The sequence below is a fragment of the Mytilus galloprovincialis genome, chromosome 12, assembly GCF_965363235.1.
Source record: "Mytilus galloprovincialis chromosome 12, xbMytGall1.hap1.1, whole genome shotgun sequence".
NCBI lineage: Eukaryota > Metazoa > Mollusca > Bivalvia > Mytilida > Mytilidae > Mytilus > Mytilus galloprovincialis.
Window position 1 is genome coordinate 47,170,314 of NC_134849.1, and position 11,755 is coordinate 47,182,068.

General features: G+C 30.7%; 1 long non-coding RNA gene across 1 annotated transcript; it reads left to right on the top strand.

The window, feature by feature from the left end:
• Positions 1 to 7,467: 7,467 nt before the first annotated feature.
• LOC143053994 (uncharacterized) lies at positions 7,468 to 10,422 on the top strand. Its single transcript, XR_012971533.1, has 5 exons — positions 7,468 to 7,541; positions 7,980 to 8,360; positions 8,751 to 8,910; positions 9,477 to 9,559; positions 10,330 to 10,422. It is a non-coding gene; the product is annotated as an uncharacterized LOC143053994 (long non-coding RNA).
• The last annotated feature ends 1,333 nt before the right edge of the window (positions 10,423 to 11,755 follow it).

The window sequence follows — 11,755 nt, forward strand, 5'->3', positions numbered from 1 at the left end:
TTACGTTTTGTTGATACGTAGCGTCGGCCTCATTGAATATATTCCAAATACTCTTTACATATTGTTTAAACTAAGCTGGTCAAGAGCAACATTTGAAGTGATTTACCTGTTTCGTTTATAAAAGTAAATTAGTGTGAGTTGTACGAACCGATAGACGGTTGTCTTTGTCATATCGTCATACATTTACATCCTAACAAAAACTGTCGTCAAGATATTTATGAATAATGTCAAATAATGATTATCGAATTCTGCATATTTATAATTTTTCGTGGGATGCCAATTTTCATGTATATTGTGGGTAAATGTGTACCAAAAATAGTAAACTTTTCATATACGTCACATCCGGTTATTGGTTGGTGTTCGTCATGCTCAGTCTTTAATTTGTTATGTGATTATGTTATGTCTTTTGTTATGTTTGTTTTTTGGTCTTTAGGTGATTTTGAATGTCCCTTTTGTATCTTTCGACTATCTTTTATAAAGGATTTCATAGAAACTTTAGCAGAACCATTAAATCTAAAGACCTCCATGACATATACATTTTTCTCAGTTCAAAAAAGTTCATATCCAGAGTAGGACACAAAAATGATTCGAAATAGGCAGATATGGAACAAACTTCAGTCACAGAAACACAAACACAAAATCATATGCAATCTTTTTTGGGAAAAGACTTGTGTCGTTCATGCAATGTCCAAATCTTAATCGTCCTGAATCTAAAACGTATTTGAAACCAACACCTTATACAATGCAAATGTTTACAGAATTTCAACATAGGAAAAATGTAGAACCTTTTAGTGTCAGAAGTTCCCTTAATAAAAGGGTTTGATTTTAAAATAATATAGCATATAAATAAACGTACTACCTTTTAAGGACTACTCAAACAACTGACAAATCTTTCAAAACAACCGGAAACAAGGGTAACTTTATTTAAAATTCCTGACAAAAAAATACATTCACGCAATAGATTTGGCTTTTGGTAAGGTGGTTTGTGGTTAAATAAGTTTTTCGAAGTTAATATAGTATTTGCCTCTTTACGTTAAATAACCAAACAATTACCAATCAAAGTTAGTATAAGTTTTAGTTTAATGAAAATGTTGGCATCGATCAATGAAGAGAATGCGCATCTTGTGCCGTAACTTTTAGTTTGATAAACACATGTTAAATGGTATTACAAAGCCGATAAATAGTCTAATACGGCAGGTCACATTTGTTAAAATTGAAGGGGATTGCGACATAAGGAATATATCCGATACCATCTGTGAAACGGTTATTCTATAATGGCTAACCAACTCGTAATGGCGTCTGTAAATTTTCGAGGAGATGATTTCAACTTCACTATTTGAAACTCTTGGTATGATGATGCATATATTATAACCAAACTTTGTTTGCAAGTGGTATCAATAAAAATTTAACAATTTTTTTTTGCTGTTTTTCCATCTTATAATCTATTACTATTTAGTTTGGAGTATTGTTGAAAAATGTAGAAAACATGAATTCAAAATTTATTCACAAAAAGTTTGCTTGCTCTCGAACCCGTTCAGTATATAACAAACAAAGGATTCATTACAGTGAACTTAAATCAAAACATCAGATTAAAAGTAACAAAACACAACACGATATACCATAATTTTAATGAAAATTAAAAGTAAAAAGGCTTCACAAGCAATGTAGCAATGTGATTTGTAATATAAAAAATATGGAACCCGAATCATCAATTTGGAGGTCTTTTTTTTAAACAAAACAAATAACTTTCAAGTCATTTGGTTATAACGGTATCATTGGTCCCAATCAGCAAATTAACACAAATCAATGATATCTGACCATTTATTTTAAGAAAAATGAAAAAAAAAATAATTGAATGCTGGAAAATTGCATTTTTTGTTGTTGAAATTATGATTTGTCTTTTAACATAATTTTGGTGTTTGTTTTAATTATGAACAGATTTGTTTTAAGTATTACTAAATAAAAACACACAAAAGTACACAAAAATAAATCATATACTATATTGCACTTAAACTGATGCTTAAAATGTTTTTAAAAAGCAATATTAAAGCACGTAATACTTTTGCTATGAAATCATGTCATTTTACATTCTTATATCGATGACCAATCTTGTCAATAGATTTGATGCATCAATCATAAGATAAAAAACATTTTTATAATACTAAGAACAAATCTGCCAATGGAATGCAGATAAGCAAATCATCTCGTCATTCCATAATGCCATGACGGAACAACACACGTAAACTTATAACCGTTATTAATAATTCTATGTATCCCAAAAGATGGATGTAAGAAAAATAATAAGCTACAAATAATATAAAACCGCTTGAATGTTTGGTTTTCAATGAAAAAAATAAATCTCCCAACTGACCTTCGAAGGAATATAGCTTATCGATATTTTGCAGTGTAAATGTTTATGAAAATAACCATTAATAATGATGACCGGAAAGATTGTTTTTTTTTTTTTTTAAATATTTTGCTTCTCATATTCACGTTTACCTCACAAACCCTAGTATGTTTCTATCATTTGTGTTTTCATTTCAGCAAGTAGTGGTTGTTTGTCGTGTTGTTTTAAATCTTTTGTCAAATAGCTATTCATTTATAACGTTGGGCTCATGCCTTACTGCTTGGATATGTTGTTGTTTTTTTAAGTTATATCTTGACTGATCATATAAGTAAACTGTGCTTTCCAAAGCTATATGAGGTAGCAAAGTCAAATTTGTTTTTCAGGTTTTTACTAGCAGTAAAATTCTAAGAAATACAAGTCCATTTAGTGTCCTAAATTTTGCAAAAACAATGTTTGAAAATAACTTGTATGCAATATAAATATATTTAACATATTGAGATTATCGACATTGTAACATCAGAAAACAGAAACAAAATGTCATATGAAAAAACCCAGATATGGTATCCACCAAAGTTCAAATGAAGTGATAAGTAATTATAGGCAATCGTACGACCTTCAACAATGAGAAAACTTCTTACCTTCTGGTCGATTATAAAAGGCCCCGACATGAAAATATATGAAAAAATCAATTGAGAAAACTTAAGCGGTTTAGTTTATAATAAAGCAAATATGACAAAAATTAACCAACACAAAAACATTTAAGTATGTTTTGCGGAGCACCAGTTTCGATTCTTGCAAAGAAGTTTAAAAAATCTGAAAAAAATCAACTTTAAAAGTATAAAATACAATTTCCAAGAAGTTAATAGCGAAAAGAACAAATTGTTTTCATTGAAACTTCAATGCAGTTCAATTTCTGTAACGTTAACCTAAGGTGTGGGATGAGTTGTAACATGTTGTAATCTGATATTTAGATATACCATATGTGAAAAGGTTTAGACATGCAAAACAAACATTACAACTTCTACCATTAGAATTTGATTATTGAGACTTTTCCTTCTTTGGTTTTTTTTTTTTTTTTAGTAATTTTTAGTAGTTTCACCCCCATCGTCATTAAAAATTACAATGAATAATGGAAATACACATTTTCTTTTTATAATTTCACACTATATCCAATATTTCTTTAAGAAACAGAAGACACCTAGATCACTACATTCTCAATACGATCATATGTCACTAAATAATGTACCAGTAAAAGTCACAAATAAACCTTTGTTGCATTAGTTAAACCTAAAGACATCATATAATTTAGAAGAAACCGTTCGGGATACCTATATAACATATTTTAGTGTCAAAAAGAAAGTCAATAATTCCAAAAACACAATTGGACCCTATTTATTCGTGGATAAAATACCATTAGAAAAATACACCTTCAGTTTTGTAAATATACAATGGGTATTAGAATAACATTTTAAACTTAGAAGCAAGAGCTGATTTGGACTGCCTCTGGAAATAAAAATTAAATTTCATTCTTTATTGTATCTGATAATCTTATACTAGTATTCTGATAAAAACAACTTATCGTGACATACATGTACTAGTGATCCTTTACTTCACTGTCTCAAACTTTAACTCTATAGGAATTTATTCTTGGTTTGAAGTTTTGTTAAGAGATTAGCTTTTTCGCTGTTGGACCCTTTTTAGTCATTAATAAAAATCATTAGAAAATATTTTCCTTCCATTTTGTAAATATACATCGGGTATTTGAATAACATGAGGTCCGCCTCCGGATGCAGGATTTTTTCGCTGGCGTTGAAGACCCATTGGTTGCTTTCTGCTGATTTGTATTGATTGGTCGAGTTGTTGTCCCTTTGACACAATCGATTTTCATTCTCAATTTAATTTAGTATCCTTGAATCGAACTAATATAATTTTCCGTAAAACTATATTAAAATTTTTCTTCATCCTATTAATAAAAAAGAACAATCTTGATCGCCATAATTTTTGTACAATGTCACCTCAAATGATTAATTGTTGATTGTACAATTTCGATTGTATATTTAATAAAATAAGCATTTGGGTCGTGCGACACACCACCAACGAGTATCTCTAAGTTGTGGAAAAAGTAAATTTTTGAATTTGAGAAGAGCGGCGTAAAGCAATCCATCTTATTTTACATAATAGTAATTGGTTTATTTCCAATAAGACGAAAGTGAAATTAAAAAAATACTGAACTCCGAGGAAAATTCAATCGTAATCAAATGGCAAAATCAAATAACAAAACACATCGTTTGAATCCAGAGTTGCAGAATACAAATGCTTGTCATTTTTGAAGAGTGATTGTTTTTTTTTACATATAAAAGTGTTTATTTGCCCTGTTGACCAGGTCAAAGGCAACCTTTAAAAAGTCTATAATTATTATGTTTTACAAACGTGGTATTTGCTTTTCAAAAAAATATCAATATGATAAATAACGAGCCATAGTCTTTCCACGTCACCCTGTACTTGTCTTTCTGTCTAAAAGAGATTCGGTACATGATGTCCAAATTAGTTTTTTGTTCGCATGTCATTCTATCATGCTATGCAATTTCGGGTATCAGTGCGACCTATTGTTTTAAAAAGTGTTAACATCCAGAACAGAACACCCGTTGTCAGTTTATTTTCAATTTATGAGTCCGACTGTCCCTTTGGTATTTGTTATTCCTCTTGTATGCCTTTCTGTGTTTCTTTGATACGCCTTTCTGTTGTTTCTTTGACACATATGACGAGGCTCTGTGCTTCTACATCCCGCCATTTTGTTATCGTGGTAAATTTTTGCATTCTTGTCTTTTATTTGTGCTCTGTCTATGTGTCTTTTTGTGCTTCTTTGTTACATAGTTGTTTGTTGGTTATACTGATTACAAGAAAAGCAGCATAGAAAGAAAAAACAGTCCTCTTAGTTTCTTGAATGGTTGGAAGTTAATATGCATCGTTTGGGCTTTTTTAAACTAGGGGTATATTTTCCAACATTCGCTACGTCCGTGTCTATATATTACATTTCATTAAATAAAAAATATGTATAACTGTTTAATAATAAGTTCAGGGATTTCGTTTTCATAAATACAAAAGGTTGGTTTTGAAGATTGGCTTTACCTGTATCAGTGTATAATCCTTATACAAATACTCTTTGAATATGGTTATTATCTTTACTCATACGTATTATCGATATTAAGTGCATATGTAATGATTATGCTTTTCTCATAATGCTAAATCCGTTGAATTGTACTGATTGATACTTGTGTAAAAAAGATAAACTTTATTTTGTTGTTATTTGTTATAACCCTTTGATCTAGTTCTAACAACAGTATTTTAGCCTTTTGCCTTTACGATAGTCTATGCTTCTATCCGTTCTCATGAGCTTAGCTGTTTCAAACTTATTTTAAAGTTTGATCTTATGTTGTAGTGTGACACCAAGGTAAGGTAGAGTGCTGCTCTCTTACATGTTTACCCCCTCTACATAATGTATGTTCCTGTACATATTCAGAAGCCTGTAAGGCAGATGTTGTCTTTGATTGGTTATCTGTTATATGTGTTTTTCATTTATTTGTCTGTTATTGGTTGATAATTATAATTATTAAGCGATTGAAAAGAAATATTCGAATTAGGTCTTTCCATTTTTTGTGGAAAGACTTATTGTAGTTGTTACTTGCCCTGTTTTGTCGATTCACAAGATGTCCTTAGATGTTTTTTTGCATGTGATATCGAACAGCTATTACGCTTTTGAGACTAACTCTGTTTAGTCGAAGACTCTTTATTTAAAGAGGTCCCCCCCCCAAACACTGTTTTTTTTGTGATGAAATCTCCTCTGTAACCGTAAAAAAAAAGCGACATTTATTTTACCAAATTGCTCGCTATATCCTCAGTTTTTGTCCAATTATGACGGAAGCGATACAAATACTCCATATGAGAGTTATTTCCACTAATGCATTTGAAATACATGATATACATTAGTAACTGGTTAACCATAAGTGATAGAGACCTAGGATCTGTTGATTGGAGGTCTTTGGTTCAAGAAATGGAAGACTAGGTCAAAGTTAAATTCTAAATTTTTACTTTTTCTTGTTCCTCTATCTCCTCGCTCAAAGATACACATAAAGAAAATTGGACCTGAAACGATTCAGTTTAATGTTAATTGATCAAAACTCCAAATTAGTAGATGATAAAGTCATAGGGTCTTTTGCAAATTGTGAGTTCGCATGTGACCTAGAAATAGGAAGAATAAACATGTATAGCAGCTTTTCATTTAATGTTTATTGGAACTTTCATATAAGATGCATTTTGAAATTTTGAAATCCAGATAAGGAATATGTGGTTAGTCTATTTATGTGGTTCATAAGTTTTTCTCGTTTCTCGTTTTTATATAGATTAGACCATTGGTTTTTCAGTTTGAATGGTTTAACACTAGTATTTTTTTAGGTCCTTTGTAGCTTGCTATTCGGTGTGAGTCAAGGCTCCTTGTTGAAGGCCGTACTTTGACTATAATGGTTTACTTTTACTAATTTTGACTCGGATGGAGCGTTGTCTCATTGGCATTCATACCACATCTTACATCTATAATGGTTAATTTTTATGAATTGTGACTTGAACAGAGAGTTGTCTCATTGTCATTCAAACCTCATCTTCTTCTATCTATAATGGTTTACTTTTATAAATGCTGACTTGAATAGAGACTTGTCTCATTGGCATTCATACCTCATCTTTTTATATCTTACAACGATTACTTTTGATAAATTTGATGAATACATGTAATACAAACGTATTCATAAAAGGTTAATTAATTGCTAAACAAACGAAATAAATTGAACTTTCTATGCGATTTAGTTTGGATTTCAAACAAAAAAATGTATTTCGTTGAATTTGCCAAATTCAATATCATTATCTAAATTTTAATATTTTTATGTGAAAAAATTAACAAAAAAACATATTGGTAACAAAATAAGAAAAAATAGTGTGTTCGCAGAATTAGTCGGGCATTCCAATAATGTAAAGTTCAACGACATGCGACTTTCCAAATATTTGTATGTATTTCAAGATTAAATTTGAAATTTGGAAATTTAATACATATTAATCAATAGATCACAATGTTTAAAAGTAACAACAGTATTGTTCATTTACTATTATACTGTTCATTCGCAGTTGAAAGATAAATACTAACAAGGTAATATATATATTTTTATTTTATTTATGTTTAGATAAAAAAAACATATTTAGTATTTATTACTGTCTAATAGTTTGTCAAGTTAGAGACTGATTAAAATTAGAAGTAAAAACATTAAAAGTAAAAAATACAAAACATGGTTTTAATAGTATTGCCTTATGTTATTGTATACATAAACACAATCATTAAATGATTGTGTTTTTTATTTAATTGTTCAGACATCATGACAAGACTTATGGGCATTCATACAAGAACAGTCTTTGACTTAGTTTATTTGAGTAGATGAGTTGCACATGTTTACACCTATTATATTTCATATCTTAAATTCTAGGACAATACAAATCAACGCCAACATTGATATATTCCTGTTCTATCGTTAACACTAAGTGGAGATCTACAACGGCGTTCATTTGTATGATATTTTTTTTTATATTTTAGATGAAAATCGCATGGGTTCTTTTGTTATCTTTAGTACTCGTCTTCCTCTTAGAGGATTGCGAAGCATGGAGGGTTAGAATAAGAGGGCGAAGATTTATAAGAAAGGTAGTACCCAGAATTCGAGGAAGGCGCCTTATACGCAAAATTGGTCATATAATCAAAGGCACTATCAAAACCATTACGAAAGTGGCTATTATGACCAACCCTGCTCTGTTCGTAGCTAAGCAAGTATTCGATCGCTACAAGGCAAAGAAAATGCAAGCAGCATTAGCTGGAGAAGAAACATGTGTAGCTGATGATATATGTGGGGGATCATGTGTCAATCAAAAATGTATGTGGTACTGTGACAACATATGTAAAGTATTTCCCAGTGAAAAGGAGGTAAGATGTTGTAAAGCACAGCCATACTTTTAAGAACATACAAGAAGCATGCAAGAAATAAGATTTCCATTTTTAAACGTAAAAAGTATAAGATACATGAATCACATAATATCATTCTGTCATGTTATCAGTGTTACTGCATCAGACGCGCATAGCGACAATGTTTGTCTCTTCAGTGATACTGACCAGAGTCTAAATATGCGTTGTATTGATTTGTTTCACAATATATAATGAAATTTAAAAAAATAATTGCAATGTATAAACATTTATCCGTAACAGCGTGCACTAACTAATTGGATCGTGTTTCAGGTTGATAATTCATTGCGATCCAATGTTTCTCATAACAAAAGAAAGACATGCTCAATTAGTATTTGGTTTATGTCTTTACAGTTTAATTGGCGAGGAGAATTGGTTTATCTACCATGCAAGTATTCAGAATACGACTATGCGGGCAGTGGATATTTTACTCCTGCAGATCTTGCATATCATATACAAGAGCGTGGACGTGAACCTGACAACATGATGGTTTTCCGACGTTTAGATCAAAATGGTGAGTTCATTGTGTAATACTTTAGATTGATTTAGGTAAGGGACATAACTCTTTAAATACCGCTACGGTTTTTCCAACCATTATAATACCCTTCTAGTAAAACACATCATTTGCCTTTAAAGAATTTAATGTTTTAAAAAAATAATTGATTGAATTGACTTTAGGAAACATATTTGTTCATAATTTTATTTGCCTTGCTTATGTATCAGCGTCATAATGTTTCCCGATGCAAGCGAATCCCATAAAACAAAACATCCGTTTATACATGTATTGCAAAATGGACATAAAAAGCATTTAGAATTGTCAATGAGTGATAACTTGATTATGAAAATTAAACCGTAAAAAAGTAAAAGTAAATATATAAAAGTAATTTAAGAAAGAAAATAAGACACTTAGTGTACTGTACATTTCATAAACATATTTCATGATACCATGGTCTCTTTCTATTTCAATTTATTATATCTCATCATACAACATTTGGTTTTATGCATGTTTTTTTTACGTATTTGCTAAAACAAAATCCTTTAATTGTTTTCCGATTAATTAATTATTCTAAATTATTCCAGGTGATGGTAGAGTCACTGCCAGTGAGTTTAGCAATACCAAGAAATATCTCCTAATTGATCAAGACACCTGTTAAACATTTGCGGTAAGTTTCTATCATTTTAAATTTGTGAATGTTTCGTTTGATGTCAAACATTAAATGTTAAGTTATAACAATGCTTTTATTATTAAGTTGAGAAATGCATTTAATTGCCAGTCTATGTAAGAATCAGACAATTTTGCAGAAAATCAAAACATTTCTAGTGCATTGTAACCAAATTATATCTTTAATTACCAGAACCGGACAAGGAAACGAATGCTGTTTTTGTGCATCATTATAAATTTTGAACATAAACTAATGTCAATTTGAGTGGGGTTTTGTTTGTCATGTTTTCACCACTGCCTGATTTTTTAGGCAGATTGCCACTTAAATCTAAAATACATGTATAACGTAGGTGGAACGTAATCATATAATTATATAAAGAATATCATGAAGATTGCATGCTTAAAAGTCTGTTTTCGTCACACAAAACCATCCTGTTTCAATTCCTGTAACAGTTTTTAAAACCGAATTTTTATAAAACCCTATAGCCGATATGTAAAATATGAAATGTTTTTAACTAAAAATACAATTATATTTGACAAAACAATCATATCTAATCCTCTTTGTACAATGAGTCAAAATCGATGGTCAAGAAAATGACAAGGCTTACAAAAGGGACGACAACCCTTTTTAAAGAACAGTTGTTAACTAGTAAAATTGACAATGGAAATGGGGAATATGTCAAAGAAACAACAACCCAACCATACAGCAGACAAATTTGAGTGTATTTATTTTGCACGGTATCAAATAATATTTTCTTTTTCTTTTTACAGATGAAAGGATTAGAAACAACGTAAGATACCTCTACAAAACTAGCCAGCATAGAAAAAACCGCTATATATTATAAATAAATATTGCAAGACTAATATTACTTGTTATTGACCTCTTAAAGTCTATTGGTGATTTTTGTTACGTTAAGGTACCATTTACGTATAATGAACTTCCCTTTTTCATAAAATATTTTATTGAAAGAATCCGAGCAAGAGCCATACAAATGCAAGTTTGACAGTAGTTCGATTATTTGGACTATGTCAGACTATACGAGGAATCTGATGCTCAGTAGTTGTCGTTTGTGTTGATGTGGTTCATAAGTGCTTCTCGTTTCTCGTTTTTTTTTTAATATAAATTAGACAGTTGGTATTCACATTTGAATTGTTTCACACTAGTAATTTTTTTGGGGCCTTTATATCTTGTTGTGTGGTGTGAGCCAATGCTCCGTGTACCTTGACCTATAATGGTTTACTTTTAAAAATTGTGACTTGGATAGAGAGTTGTCTCATTGGAACTCATACCACATCTTCCTATATCTATCAAAAAGAGAGGCGAAAAATTAAAAAAAAATGAATATTAAAACTCATAAGTCGAGAACAAACTTTTTCTCATTGAAAAAACACGCACGAAAATACAATTAACAGCTCAAATAATGATACATAGAAAACTCAAGACAAAACAACAAGTACCCATCAAAAAGATTAACACCGGTGCTCTGGAATTGTAAGCAGATCTTGCTTCACCCATTAGAATCGCTTCACGTCTATCGTATTTGTCAATACTTATGAATATAATTGTTGGAAACTTTCATAGGGTGTCGACTTTGTAATTATGTATTTTCAAGTTCTCATGGTCATAGTTAACCAACAAATCAGGTCTTAATTGAAATTCTCAGAAAAAACAAATTGTGTTCAGTAAAGAGTAGAAAGTAGAATCACAAAAATACTGAACTCCGAGGAATATTCAAAACGGAAAGTTTCTTATCAAATGGCAACATCAAAAGCTCAAACACATCAAACAAATGGACAACAACTGTCACATGCATTTTCTTATGTAGAAAATGGTGGGTTAAACCTGGTTTTATAGCTAGACAAACCTCTCACTTGTATGACATAACACTCCATTATATTGATAACGAATTTTAAACAAAACAACCAGGCATAATAGGAAAAAATGTAAAAAAAAAGAGTTACAGCATTCTCAATCACTATAAAATAAACTAATAAAAAACAAACATTAACCATGGCACAATAATACAATGACAGGATGTATCAGTACCGAAACACGTCAAATGTAAGAAAGACACACAAAGAGGCACACAGACAAATATAAAAAAAGAAGATTTGATATGATCATAGCCAATGAGACAACTCTCCGCAAGAGACCAAAACGACGCAGCAATCAACAGCTATAGGTCACCGTACGACT